Source organism: Erythranthe guttata, chromosome 5, assembly GCF_056151865.1.
Source record: "Erythranthe guttata isolate IM_541 chromosome 5, IM_541, whole genome shotgun sequence".
NCBI lineage: Eukaryota > Viridiplantae > Streptophyta > Magnoliopsida > Lamiales > Phrymaceae > Erythranthe > Erythranthe guttata.
This window is the reverse complement of record NC_142537.1, coordinates 13,073,026-13,087,965: the sequence shown is the minus strand read 5'-3', so window position 1 is coordinate 13,087,965 and position 14,940 is coordinate 13,073,026.

Below are 14,940 nucleotides of genomic sequence, written 5' to 3'. Positions count from 1 at the left end.
TATGTTATATTATATTAATCTCTTACCTCTATGGTCCATCGATGTAAAATCTCATTAAATTTAATGGGAACTTTTTATTGGACGGAATTTTCTATTTTCATATTGATATGCCTAATTGGGTCAGCCTAATAAGCTTATATTTTCTCTATCTATCGGGCCACGAGCCCGATTTAGAAGAACACTACGAAAACACAATCACCTTCAAATAAGGTTTGGGCCCAACAAATTAACCTCAGCCCAATCGACAGTATATAAATAACGGTTTAATTTATTTATTAATGGCACGCCCGATTTATCTAGCCAATTCTATAATTCATATTCTCTCAATTACTTCTACCATCCGTACGTCTGACTTGAGCGTTGGAGGGGTTACCGCCGGATCAACCCCCGGCCTAGTTCACGTGTTCTTTGTTCGTATGTGTTGGGTGTCAAATACCAACACGCAAGTGCACTTATCGCAAACAAGTAGTAAAAGTGGACTCGTGAGAGTCGGATGTCGATCCCACAGGGAATACTCAAATTATCTAATCCTAAGTATCAAATTCTAACAATTATTATTTTTATCCAGCCTACGCAAAGTTGTCAAATTTGATCAACTAAATAATTAAACTAATTATGAAAGCAATTAAACACAAGAAAATATCAATAAAAATGGACCTAGGATTTTATCTTCCCCCTATGCAAGAATTGCTCACCCAAAACCCCTCAATTATGAAATATATGATTCATGATTATCAACCCGAGACACTAATTTACTTATAACCCGATGTCGCGTGTATTATGAGTCTATTATTTATAAACGATTCACTATATGTCTATGCAAACCAATTATAAATAAAGAATTAACTAACAAGTCTCGTAAATGGCTACCTAAGGTGATATCTGTATGTCTACGACACCACATGCAATTGACACACTCATCCGGTGAAAACTACTCGAAGGCTCTTCTACTTACCGTTTAATTATCAAAATAGCTCTGTCGAGTCAATCCCAATAATCACAGATAAAGCACATAAATTGATCAAGTTCATGCACTAACAATCATAACAAGTAGAAGAAATAATCATAAAATCATAATTGCATAATCTCAAGAAAACGGGTTCACCATCCCCACATAGGGTTCCAACAAAATCCTAGATTAAAAACTTAGCTACTCATGTTCTCTACGAACAACATAATAAAAATATAAAAAGACATAGATTAAGAAAAGATAGATAAAGCAAGAATTGTGATGAAGATTTGTCAATTCTCCGTCTTTGATTCTTCGTTCTCTCGCTCCTCTCGCTCCAAGGTTGTGTCAAAAGCCCTTTAATTCGTGCTTGGTTTGCCCTTAAATAGATGTCCCAACTTGGTAGGTGATTCTAGGTTTCCTTGTGTGATTAAAAGTCCAAAATTGTCTCCAGCGTGTGTTGGCGCGGCCGCGCGAAAATCAGTCAAAATCTCACACGGCCGCACGAGAATCGCCGAAACCTTCTGCCCAACTTCTGCATTTGGCACGGCCGTGCCAAAAATAGGCTAAATTTGGCACGGCCGCGCGGGCATTTTCAGCCAATTTTCAGTATTTTTGTTTATTTCACTTTTGGCCCATATTTTCTCCAAAATTGCAGTTTTGACCCCAAACTTTTCTAATTCTTCAATTTGTACCTAGAATACAACAAATCAACTTTTTAAGCACCAATTATCGTTAATTCACACAAAAAGCTCAAATACTAAGATACGATATGAGGTAAAAATATACACTTAACAGTATGTATCTCAGGACCATCTGGCACGTGAGCAGTGATCCACTTTGCTCTCACAGCTCCCTCTATCTCAACTACTTAAGGTGATCTATTTATAGCATCAGCATAATGGTGGTGTCTGTGGGAACGCATACAAGATCACGTAGCGCGCATGATGTCCCTGAGTCATCTACTCGGAGAGAACGTGTCAATGCTAACAACCTCCCACTTCGCGGAGGCTCTCGCTTGCCACTTCCTCCTTGCAATCAGGATCCACCTCATGAGGTCCAGATAAATCTCTCGCAGGATCCACCACTCCCCGCTCCTCGAACTTGTTCAGATAACCAAAGAGGCCCTCCAACACATGATTGCGGAAGCTTAAGCTCGTGCTGCCACTGAAGCAGTGGCACAATACATCGCCATAACGGGAGTCAACGCTCCCCTTACATCTCCACTCGTGGCACAACGACCTCCACCGCCACCGAATATACATCCACCTCAAACCCTAGGTCTCGAATGCAACAATCTACTCATCGCCATAATGCGCGAACTGGGCGACAAGACACACGTTCACCTTCAAGAGGCAACACCTCTCGCCAACGAGTACCTCCACACAATGCTGGACATGATGAAATTAACAGTCAGGTATCTCGCTCAAATCACCTTCCGCACATAGGTAATCCTATTGGTGGAAGGGAATACCTCCAATAAGGCGCAGTCCCTTCACTGTCGCAATAATCAATGAGATACTACCCCAACGAGTAAAGGTCTCGAGTCTACCGCAGTTCGATGGAACTGGTGACCCTCAGGAGCACCTTGAAAAGTTCTATGCCATGGCAAATCTATATGGCCCAACTGATGCGGTGATGTGCAAGATGTTTCGCACAACGTTCTCCAAACGAGCATTGAGCTGGTTCAACTCCTTGGGTCAATTGAAGCTCTCTCCCAACTAACGGATCACTTCACCCACCATTTCGCTATCAACAAAGAGTACGCTAAGACTCCCGCCTACCTCTTCACTATCACCCAGAGAGAGGGCGGAACTCTCCGCAACTACATTCAACGATTTGTAGAGACAGCTCACGAAGTCCTCACGTGGGAGGAAGCATGCTCTCTGGAATCATTCAACAAAACTTGAAGGAAGGTAGGTTCAAAGAATCTATTGTAGGAAGATCTCCAACCACTCTGGAGGAGCTATTAAGCCGCGCTGAGAAACACGTGCACATCGAAGAGACTTCGGCTCTCCCTCCTCCCAAGAGAAAAAGAGATGAAGATCACTTCAACACCCGGTGACTAGATGGCCGACGGCAATCGTTGACATCTCATTGACAATCTCCTTCTACATCCCTGGACTTCCAATGATGTCAATGACACTTGGAGTCTCGCGAGCCCATAACATTGTTAGTGATCACATCATCCTAAACTGGGGAGCTATCATACCTTAAGGATGATGCATCCCCTCACCTCTCTACATCAATTGAACGAAACACCTACATCATCTACTTAGTATGAGTTTAGATATTTCGAGAGATTCGCTCCTTACTTGCTTAGTTACATTCGCCTCAAGTAGGCTTGTAACCTTTACATTTTCAAACAATGAATAAAGCAAGTTATTTCCCTTACACTTGGTGTTATTGCTCTGCCACTGCATAATTATTAGCTCAAGTCAACCTTAACCCTGGGAACACTTAGAGATGTTATGATAATCTATATAGCCTGGCCAACTTGATTTCATAAACTTCTCTATATGTCTTCATTGGGTCCTACATTTAAAATGTGGTCGCAGTCCTAACATATCTTCGACCCATGAGGTCTAACAAGGGGCACGATCCCCATCAAAAAATCTTGAGAGACTGATCCCCTCATCAAGTACATCACGTACAATGCTAAATGTAAACACACACAAGCAACGCATCAAACCAATGGCAATGTCATACAATATAAACGTCAAATGAAAAGTAGTGGGCAAACCCATCAGCACCAAGTATGAAGACAAAATGAGAAACCTACAATTTCGCGCCCCTAAAAAAATGAGAAGCGCGTCCGCGCCGGTCCGCGTGGACGCACAGACCCAAAAAAAAAACAAAAAACAAAAAATGAAGGCAATCTCTGCACAGTTCGCGCGTAGCGCCCACGCGCGCGTGTGTGTCATGCGTACAGAGTGACTGCGGCCCCTATCTCATCGCGCGTGCGGCGCACGCACCTATACTACCTTTTTCTCCGCGCGTGCAGTGCACGCGCCCGTGTGATACCTAGCACACGTCCCAAGGCTGTCAAATCGCGTGCTCCTCCACATCAAGTTGCCCGCGAATTTCAACGCGCTCCACCAAATTGCGCACGCTCTTCAACGTGTCTCGCCAAATCACGCACACTCTATGAACGAATAAATACAAATTATTATTTCTCCACGCCACGCCAATGATTAATGTAACACTACAACACCTATCTACTCTCGACACGATCCGGTACCCTTTCCAACTTGACTCCCACATTGGCTCGAGAGTGGAGGCTAATGATATGCCTAATTGGGCCAGCCCAATAAGCTTACATTTTCTCTATCTACCGAGCTACGAGCTCAATTTAGAATAACACTTTACGAAAGCCCAATCACCTTCAAATAAGGTTTGGGCCCAACAAATTAACCTCAGCCCAATTGACAAGGTATAAATAACGATTTAATTTATTTATTAAAAGTACACCCTATTTATCTAGCCAATTCTATAATTCATATTCTCTGAATTACTTCTACTATCCGCACGTCTGACTTGAGCGTCGGAGGGGTTTCCGCCAGATCAACCCCTAGCCTAGTTCACGTGTTCTTTGTTTGTAGGTATCTCAGGACCATCTAGCATGTGAGCAGTGATCCACTTTGCTCTCCCAGCTCCCTCTATCTCAACTACTTAAGGTGATCTATTTATAGTATCATCACATAGTTATTTTTAATAAATTATAAACAAATTAGTGAATGCTACAAATAGAAATACACTAATCGAGTTTTTTTTTATATATTAATACAAAATCAACAAAAGTATAAATATGTTCAAGTACATAATCTATGTAGATAGATATATTCTATGTATTATGTGTTTGTCAGTTCAAGTAATATTCACAAAATAATTCTAGTGATGGAGGTCGGATCTACGGCGGATGGTGGCTAGGTTTTAATTTGGTCGACGGCTAGGGTATAATTTGGTCGACGGCTATGGCGGCTAGGGTTTAATTTGGTCGATGGCTGAGGTTTAATTTGGTCAGATCTACGGTGGATGGTGGCTAGGTTTTAATTTGGTCGACGGCTAGGGTTTAATTTGGTCGACGGCTATGGCGGCTAGGGTTTAATTTGGTCGGCGGCTAGTGTTGGTGGACGACTACGTTTTTTAAGGTAGGGTAGGGTTTATTTTGGTCGACGGCCATGGCGGCTAGGGTTTAATTTGGTCGACGGCTATGGCGGCTGCAATTTGTTGGCTACTATGATTTAACGATGGTTGAAAGATGTTGGAAGTTAGGGTTTGACGGCGGCTGGGTGTTGGTGAATGATAGAATTCAGAATAGTACACCACTGTATACCGTAGTATATACCATAGCGTACCATACCATACCATAGTATTTTTTTAAAATTTACTGTATTATTTGACAAAAACAAAACTACGGGTGTCTGCAGATGATTACGACCGGGAAAAAAAATTAAAAAAACCATAATTTTCGATATTATGTAAAAAAAAAAGGGATTATTTGAGATAACCCCCTCATGTATCATTAGACTAAATCCTTTTTTTTCCCTCCTTTTTGAGATAAATTCAATTGTATATTATTAAACAAATTATATTATTAATAACCTGTTCTACCCTTTCTGAATTTTTTTAACCTACTCAAACCCCGAAACACGTCCCTTCACTCAGTCCTCTTATCCCTTCCTTCTCTCCACAATCACTCCATAATCTCGCCCCACAACCTCGCTGCCTCACCGGATGACCACACCATCTCCGCCCTTCTCCTCCTCGGCCGCCGCCCCTCTCTTTTCCCACCACCATCGCCGCCCCTCGTTACATACTACCAGATCTGTCCATGCTATTAATCGTCTTCTCACTCGCCGACGAGATCCGCTTACCCACGAAGTTGGTATGTTTTCCCAAAACGCAGAACGATTTGTCTCCTTCCCTCTATATTTTGTCGACAAATAGATAAGTTCACCGCGGTTCTCTTTCTCGTCGACGGTTGTGATTATAAAGTATGCGAAAATACTTCATTGCTTTAGGTTTTTTGATTTTCATCCCATGATTTCAGATTTTTTTATATAAATTCTTCTGATTTCAAACATGTTTTGGTTTTGAAATTTGATAATGTATCATTTCAAACATGTTTTGGTTTTGAAATTTGATAATTTTTAGTAAGGAATATAATACGAATTAAAAAGGTGAAGCACTAAATATTATCGAAAATTCCATAATTTCCAAAAACATTTCAAATTTTGGATATTTTTTTCTGAAAATTTAGAATTATAATTTATTTATTGTATTTTTTAGCTGCAATTGGCTATTGTTTGGCTGCTATTTTGCTGTTGTTCTTTGCTGTTGTTTTTTGCTGCTGTTTTCTCTTGGCTTTGCTGCTGTTTGGCTCCTAATTTGCAGCTGCTTTTGTTGTTGTTTTGCTGTTGTTTTCGTGTTGCTTTGCTGCTGTTTAAGATATTGGTTTGTTGTTGTTTTTGTTGCTGTCATTTTTTCCCTATATCCATAAATAAATTCTATATGATGGTTAACGAAATAGAAGTGACAACTAGTCGAATTGTTGAATGAGATATTATATATATGAGATTTTCAATATACTTTTGAGGCTCCTTCATGTTTTCGGTCACTATTTGAATATTTGTTATTATTATACTTTTCTTGTAATTTTTTAGTGGATTAACTTATCTCGTAGTGGATTATGTTAATATTTTAGTGGACTTCGATAATTTTCGTAGTGAGTTTTGACGAGATTATAGTGGATTTTAAATTCTTGCTTTGGAGACCGATGTTTAGTGAATGAATTAAATTGACACGTTGTTGTCTTATTTTTCTTTGGTTTAGGTTCTTGCACAAGCGGGTGATGGCAGCAAGTGGGACAATATTGGGTGATGATAAGTTTGTAGTGTTTATCACCGGGTCACTCTAACCTAACGAAAACCACGAGCAACACTATCATAAATTCGAAAGCTTGTAGTGGATTTTGATAAGTTTGTTGTTGATGCATAAGAATTTTTCTACGATAAGTTTTTAGTGGATTAACCATCTATTACGTTAATTTTGTAGTGGATTACTTTAACCTATAAAGTGGATTTTGATAACTTTGTAGTGGATTTTGATAATTTTGTAATGGATTACGTTAATTCGTAGTGGATTATGTAATTTTTTTCGATTTCGATACGTTTGTAGTGCATTATATTAATATTAAAGTTGATTACGATAATTTCATATTGATTTCTACGTTAATCGAATAGTGGTTTTCGATGAGTTTATAGTGGTTTTCAATGAGTATGTAATGGATTTCAATCCATATATTACGTTAATTTTGTAGTGGATTACTTTAATCTATAGAGTGGATTTTGATAACTTTGTAGTGGATTTTGATAATTTTGTAATGGATTACGTTAATTCGTAGTGGATTATGTAAATTTTTATTCGATTTCGATACGTTTGTAGCGCATTATATTAATATTAAAGTTATATTAAAGTTGATTACGATAATTTCATACTGTTTCTACGTTAATCGAATAGTGGTTTTCGTCGAATTTATAGTGGTTTTCAATGAGCATGTAGAGGATTTCAATTTTTTCTTAAACTTGCGGTAAAAAAAACCAATTAAAAAAAATGAAAATTGAAAAAAAAAAAAATCACTTTCAAAAAGCTTATATCTTAAGCTTTCAAAAAAAAATGAAAGTTGATTTTGTAAACACCTGAAAACAGATTATGAGAAAAAAAAAGCTCATAATCACTTTCAAAAAGCTTTTGCAAACACCAGCTAATAAGGTTTATCACTAGAACTTATATCTTAAGTCCCCTATTTTTAATAGGTACAAATTACAATCTCCTCATCTTTCCACTATATAATTTATCCTCATTTTTTTTATTAGAAAGCCCCCCCCCCCCCACACACACACACACCCACGCCCATTTCACTCGGAAGAACGGATGAATAAAAACCTCTCCCCAAACATTCGTCATTTCTTCCGAATATTTCACAAAAAATATGCACATTATCTTCTCCACTACTAGGATCTTTTATGCACACAACAAAATCTAGTTTGTCAATGAAGGAGAAAACCAACAATAATAGAAGATGAACAAAAAATCCGTGCACAAAACCAGAAATAAGGATTGTCCAAGACCACATAAACTTTAGATCGTTGATCGAACTTTTGATTGTAATCTTGGACAATTCTTTTTTTTTTTTTATTTTTTTTTTTATTTCTATGTTTTGACTATTAAACTTCAGTAATTATAATAGTGTCAGCATAAATAATACAAAAAATATAGTTAATTTAATTATTAAACCGGTCGGGTTTTTTTTTCTTTTTTGTTACGAAGGACTCCGCATTCAACCGTATAGGTGAACTGGATAAACCTACACTTAATAATAACAGATTGCAAATCACACGAGAGACGTAAACTAAACTAGGTTAACCATGTGTGACAAGCTCGACCTAGCGACCGTTGGTAAGGGGATCTAACCTTGGATCAATTGACACAAGATCGCTTATTCCAACTGCTAGGCCATCCCTTGTGGAACACCAGTCGTACTTTAATTGAATGGATAGAAGTCAACGCAAGTGTCCGAATTATCAAAGATGTTTTTATTAACCTAAAAAAAAAAAGTAATAGACACTAAAAATAATTAGAGAAGCTCCTGACTTTATTTTGCAGCATGGACAGTTTAGAACTTTCTCCAATAAAATATACACATAAATCAAATGATAACTAGAATTGTTTCTAGCCACATACTTATGTTTTGATTGTTTCTCCATTGAATTGATTTAATTCTATTCTTACTTCTTTTCGTGCTTTCATTAATATAGGAAGGAAAATTTGTAGTTTGACATTTCCACTCGGATTCCATCCAAATCTATATCGCGTCAGTGCAAGTCTACACGCGTTTATTTATTTCCTTTTTCATTTAGATAATGTTTTTTATGTACATTGGAAAGCCGTTTGTGGTATTATTAGTATTGGAGATTATTATTGAGATTTCATTTCAATTCATTTGTTTGTCAAAAAAACTCAGATATTTAGTTGTGGCTATTTGAAATACTAATTCAACTACATGGAACTTGAAGATCAACAAAAAGGAAGATCACAAAAATATAATAAATTTTGAATTGCAAAATCTGAAAGGACTAATATGCCAGTTACTTAATTTTGTCTTCTTTTGTTTTTTCAAGACTAAGGGACAAGGTTTATTTTTACAAAAAAAGAAGAAAAATAAATGAAAGATAATGAACATACTATGTCCTCCGGAATGAGTAGAAAGGGGGTGTAAACGAGTAGAGTTCGAGTGGAGCCTGACTGTTGTGGCGAGCTCGAGCCTGAGCTCATTTGTGCTTTTTTTTCTTTTTTTTTTTTTTTTTTTTATATTTTTTAATATAATTACATTAAAATTAAATAAAAAAAGCTCGTGAGCCGACTCGCGAGCTTACGACCAACTACGAATACGCTCAGACTCGACTTATGAGAATGCTCGAACTCGAAAAACTCGAGTTCGAACTCGAACTTTTGTTGATGTGGCTCACCGAGCTCATGAGCCGGCTTAGCTCATTTACACCCTGAGTTGCTATCCCACTTGAAGCAACTGCAATGACTATTTCACTTTTTGATCTCAGAGCTTTTGCAAGCGTTCTCCAAATATATGTTTGACCAAAAGTTGACAATGTTCTACATCTAGGGAATGTCTATCATATTGAACTTCATCATGGATAAGTACGTCCTAAGTTTGCATAAGCAAAAAATATTTAGGCTCAGCATTGTTGGAAAATTAGCAAGTGTCTTATTGTTACTCTGCAAAATATTCTCTATTTCTACAAGAGTGAAGTTTTTCAACGAACTACAAATCTATCACATTGAAAATATATAATTGTGTAAATATTAGAAATAACTGAATTATGATATTGAGTAGGTTTGATAATACAATCAACGTAAACTATGCAAAATTAAAGGTCGTCGAATTATACCTAGAAAACAAAGGAAGCCCATTTTCTTATGTAGGATATCATCATTCAAATACTGTTATGTGCTGTTCCAAATACGTTATGGTCGTGAAAGCTGGTTTGCGATCATCTTCGGCAAGATAAATATCCATTTTTCGGCTAACACTTCCCGCAAAGTGCCTAAAACTGTATTTTTGCTGAAAATTTAAGTAAATTGTTAATAATACATCAAATAATGATTTCATAATTAAAATTTGTAACATTTCAAACACTCTAAGGGCATCTCCGACCGAAAGCCATAATGCCATTTTTTCATCTAATTTAGATGTTTTAAGTCTCCCACCTTAAATTCCTATATCATCATTACACCTAAAATTATAGAGATTTGGTTTTAGCCTCCCACCGTGGTCAATCCCATATCACCAAATACTCAAATCCTATTTTTCCACCAATTTTTTTGGTGAAGGAATTTTCATCTCCCACCGGTCCACCATTTTCCTATTTTTTCCACCAAATCTTATTTTTCCTACCAAATATAGAGGTGAAAATAGGATTTGCCGTAATTAACACCATTTTATTAAGTACCATATAAAATAACGATTTTAACTTATTGCACCTGATTACCAACTTATTAGCACATTTATCGTGAATACATTGGTATTAATTATTAAATTAGTTTTTAAAATATAAATACATTTGATTTTATTAACAAAACATTAATTCTAATAATATAAATATGCTTATTTTTAATTAATTTGTATATTTTGTTGGTCAATGTTTATTAGTTCATTTCTTTACTTAACTAATATGCTAATTGCTATTAATAAAATATAATAAGAAACAATAGAATAATTAGCGAAACACACTTTAATTGATGAAATACAAGAAGAGAAATATATAGACATTTAATAGAATGATAACATAATTTTTAAATTATATAATTAAAAAAATTTATTACTTAACATTGGATCTATAATTAATATTTAGGAAATAAAATATTATAAAATTACGATTAACATTTTTGGGGCATATATGGTGAAATGCCATGGGAGACCAAACCAACTTTCATTTCCTATAAGTGGTGAAATGGTGAAATATTATTATTTTAATATTTGGTCTAAATTTTGGTGAAACAAATTGGAGACCAAAAACACCATTTTTCCACCAAAAATTGTGGAAGAGTAAAATGGTGTGCTATCGGTGGGAGATGGCCCATTTTTTCGCCACCATAAATGGGATTTGGTGAAAAAATGGTAAGACCTGTCGTAGATGCTCTAATCTTGGTATAGAATCTCCTAAAGTCCCAACCCCCCCCCCCCCCCCCCCACCCCACCCCCAACCCCACCCCAGTTGATATTCTTTACCAGGTCTTTCTCAATCGCGTATAATATTAAATAAAAGTAGCAAGTCATACTAAAGAACATCAATATTTAATTCTAAGTTATAAGTGAACTATAGGAGCCCTTTTGCAGCAAATAGTAAAATTTCATCCAACATTCTGATTGATTGTGTCGAAAGTGTCAAACGGAAATGTTAGAGAATATTATATTATAAAACTCTTGTAATATTAGGATTCTAGTATGATTGAGTTACCTAGATTAGTTAGGATTTAGTTACCCAGTTAAACTCTATTACCTTGCAATATTTCTCTATATATATTCCATGTAAATCAACCCATAACATAGTGGGGGTTTCTATTATATTACGTATTATTATTTCCCTCTTTCTCCTATTCTATTCTCCCAATATGGTATCAGAGCACCAGGTTTAGTTTTTTCTTAACCTAACCGCCTTTCTTCTTCATGGCGGTGAAAACCTAGCCGCCCTTTCTTCTCAATGGCGGTGACCACCAAATTTCCTCCCTCCCCCGGTGGTGGTACTCTTAATATCTTTCTTTTTCTATTTTTTCATGAACACCACCCAAATTTTCTCCCTCCCCCGGTGGTGCTTCTTCTTCTTCTTCTTCTTCTTCTTCTTCTTCTTCTTCTTCTTCTTCTTCTCCATGGCCTAAAACCTAGCCGCCACATCTCTTCTTCTCCATGGCCGGCGACCACCAAACCAATTCTCTCCCTCCCGGTGGTGGTACTCTTCTCTCTATAAGTCTTTTTCTCTCTTTTCCATGAACACCACCCAAATTTCCTCCCTCCCCGGTGGTGCTTCTCTCTATAAATCTTCTTCTATCAGATCTATGAAATCCACCCAAATTTTCTCCCTCCCCGGGTGTGGTAACTTATATTTTTTTTTCTTCTTATCCGACATCTTCTTCTTAGTCGGTTAATCTAATTTTTCTCTCTTTAATCTCTATCTTCTTTTAATTATTTTTCTCCTCTCTCTCATATCTTCTCCATCTCTCTCGATTCAACAAAAATAAATAAAAAATCTCTCCATGTTATTATTATTATTATTTTCTTTCTATTAATTTGGCAGATATTTTCACCAAGGATTTCACCACTGCTGGATTTAGCGTTTCTGTCCAGTCTTCACTTTTGGAGTTTATTCGTTCCGACTGCGGGAGCGTGTTAGCAAGTAATTGTCCAGTCTTCGCGTTCGCCACGTTTCGACTGCCGGGGCGTGTTAGAGAATATTATATTATAAAACTCTTGTAATATTAGGATTCTAGTATCATTGAGTTACCTAGATTAGTTAGGATTTAGTTACCTAGTTAAACTCTATTACCTTGCAATATTTCTCTATATATATTCCATGTAAATCAACCCATAACATAATGGGGGTTTTTATTATATTATGTATTATTATTTCTCTCTTTCTCCTATTCTATTATTCCAATAGGAAAGTTGGTAGATGACATCTTATCGGTTGATGTTTGGGTAACTACCATGCTTCCCATAAAGTTGAGTTTGAACGTACGAATTGTTGCCATGAAGCTAGCATTTGGACCGCCCATAAAGAAATTGTGGAAAACATAGGTGGTGCCTTCTTTTACAACATATTTATATTTTCCAATGAGGATATTTTTAAGCTAGAATGGATTTTCATGTTGGGAATCGATGCACATATACGTGTTGGGAATCGGACACGTGTACGCAGCGGAAAACAATAATTTTATGCGATTTAAACAACTTTAAAGCACATAAACACATGCCCGATAAATTAAATCAATTAATTGCGTACATTTGCGCTTCCAGCGAAATTAAAAACAAATTACATGCTAAATTGTTTAACTGAATTTAAATCAATTAACATGCTCGCGTTTAAACCAACTAACATGCTCGCAACGATTAAAACGATTTCACGTAATCACATAAAATCATACGAAAGCAAACATGAATATATAGTTTAAACGTAAACGAATCAAGAACATTAAATTCGTGTGTTTACCTCTTGAAGCGTGAGGTAGGAGCGCTAAGCAAGTAGAGTTTGCTACGGAAACCAATCCGTACAATCCGGGGGCAGCAGCGGTGCAGCGGCAGCAGCGGCGAGACGGCCACGGCGGCGCGTGTAACTCACGCGCGGTCTTCGGGCGGCGCGTGGGATCGCGTGCGGCTTCGGCTCGTGTGCTGCTCCTCGATTCTTCGATCTTCGATCTTCCTCCTCTCGGATTTCACCTCGTATACTTCAATCTACTAAACACATGGCACTAGACACGTAATAGTTAGAAAAACGGAAGAAAAAGAGAAGGAAAGAACTACCGAAAGGGATCGGCCAACGGATGGCCGATTCCGGCGATTCTCCGGCGACGGCGGCGTGGTGGCCGAGGAGAGAGGGCCGAGAGAGAGAGAGAGGGTGTGAGCGGCTAGGGTTAGGGTTTTGTGTTGTGTGTTTGTAAGACCTATAAATCTTGTATTTATAGTTTCTTGCATAAAACCCTAGCGGGCTTAAGTTGGACCGGGCCCAACAGCTTAAGTTCGTTAGTACTTTTACTTGCTCGTCTCTCTCAATTCAATAACCGAAAAATTGCAACGATTACATTTTTGGAATTATTATAAAGTCCTCGTCATTACGAGTGCCAACTCTCAATTTCCAACTTTCCAAAAGTGGAAACCCTAGTTCAGTGCACTTTCTAAATTTGGAAACTTCCCGATTTAGAAAGTCCACTACATTGTTCGCCTATTCTTTTCCTTTTCTTATTCTCATTCATAATTCCAAATTACGAATGTTGGACCCAATCATATTGACTTCCAATCATGCAAAGATAAACCATTTTATCTCTGACCGTTTATTCAAAGATCTCATGTGCACGAGCAGTGTGACCCTCGATGGTTCAGGTGTAAGCTAGCTGTGGGCCCACAACCCTTTGTGGTCAAAACTCGTCCCTTAGAGTTACGATTAAGATGAAGCTCGTTTCACCTTAATCACCCAACGAATCAAGATTGGCGTCTAGCAACTACGCGTCATGATTCCCTAGATACAAATGAAGTGCATGCAAGAACCTTTAGATATAGTTAACGTACAGTACGGTCCCTTCGATACATATGTCCCGATTGAACTAGAGGCATTGGTTCGTCGAGACCTCTTTATATGTTCAATAACGGTGCGATCGTTCTAAGTGTTGTAATCGTTACGTGCATGACTTTGAGAATCAAATTCTCTAATCATCACTTAGTCAGCTCTGGCCAGAGACTTAGAATGATTACAAACTTTCAGAACACACAGGACATCCAAGACTATTCTAGCGATCGAATCCCCGACTACAATGCACAGACCTCCCACTAGATTTCGGACTGCACGAACACTGGCCCTTGGGATGGTCCTCGGTGGAACTCAGGGATAGGTCACGATACAGCTGGTCCTCTAGTGAAGTCACGGTGATGTCTAGGTCATACGGACTAATGGTGTACAACTATACCATAGATATCTCTACTCGATTATTGGGAACCACTTAGAGATTTCTAGGGTGAGGGAGTTCAGTGAACTCGTCAACTTACGAGCACCCACTTATGCATGCCGATATCACAATACCGTTTACTGATGAGATGCAATACACACACACTAAGTGCTAGTCTCTTAATGGCAAAGGCTGATATCCTCATTGGTGGCGTAACCCTTCGACTAGGAACACGTTTAACAGTTATAATACTTAAGTAA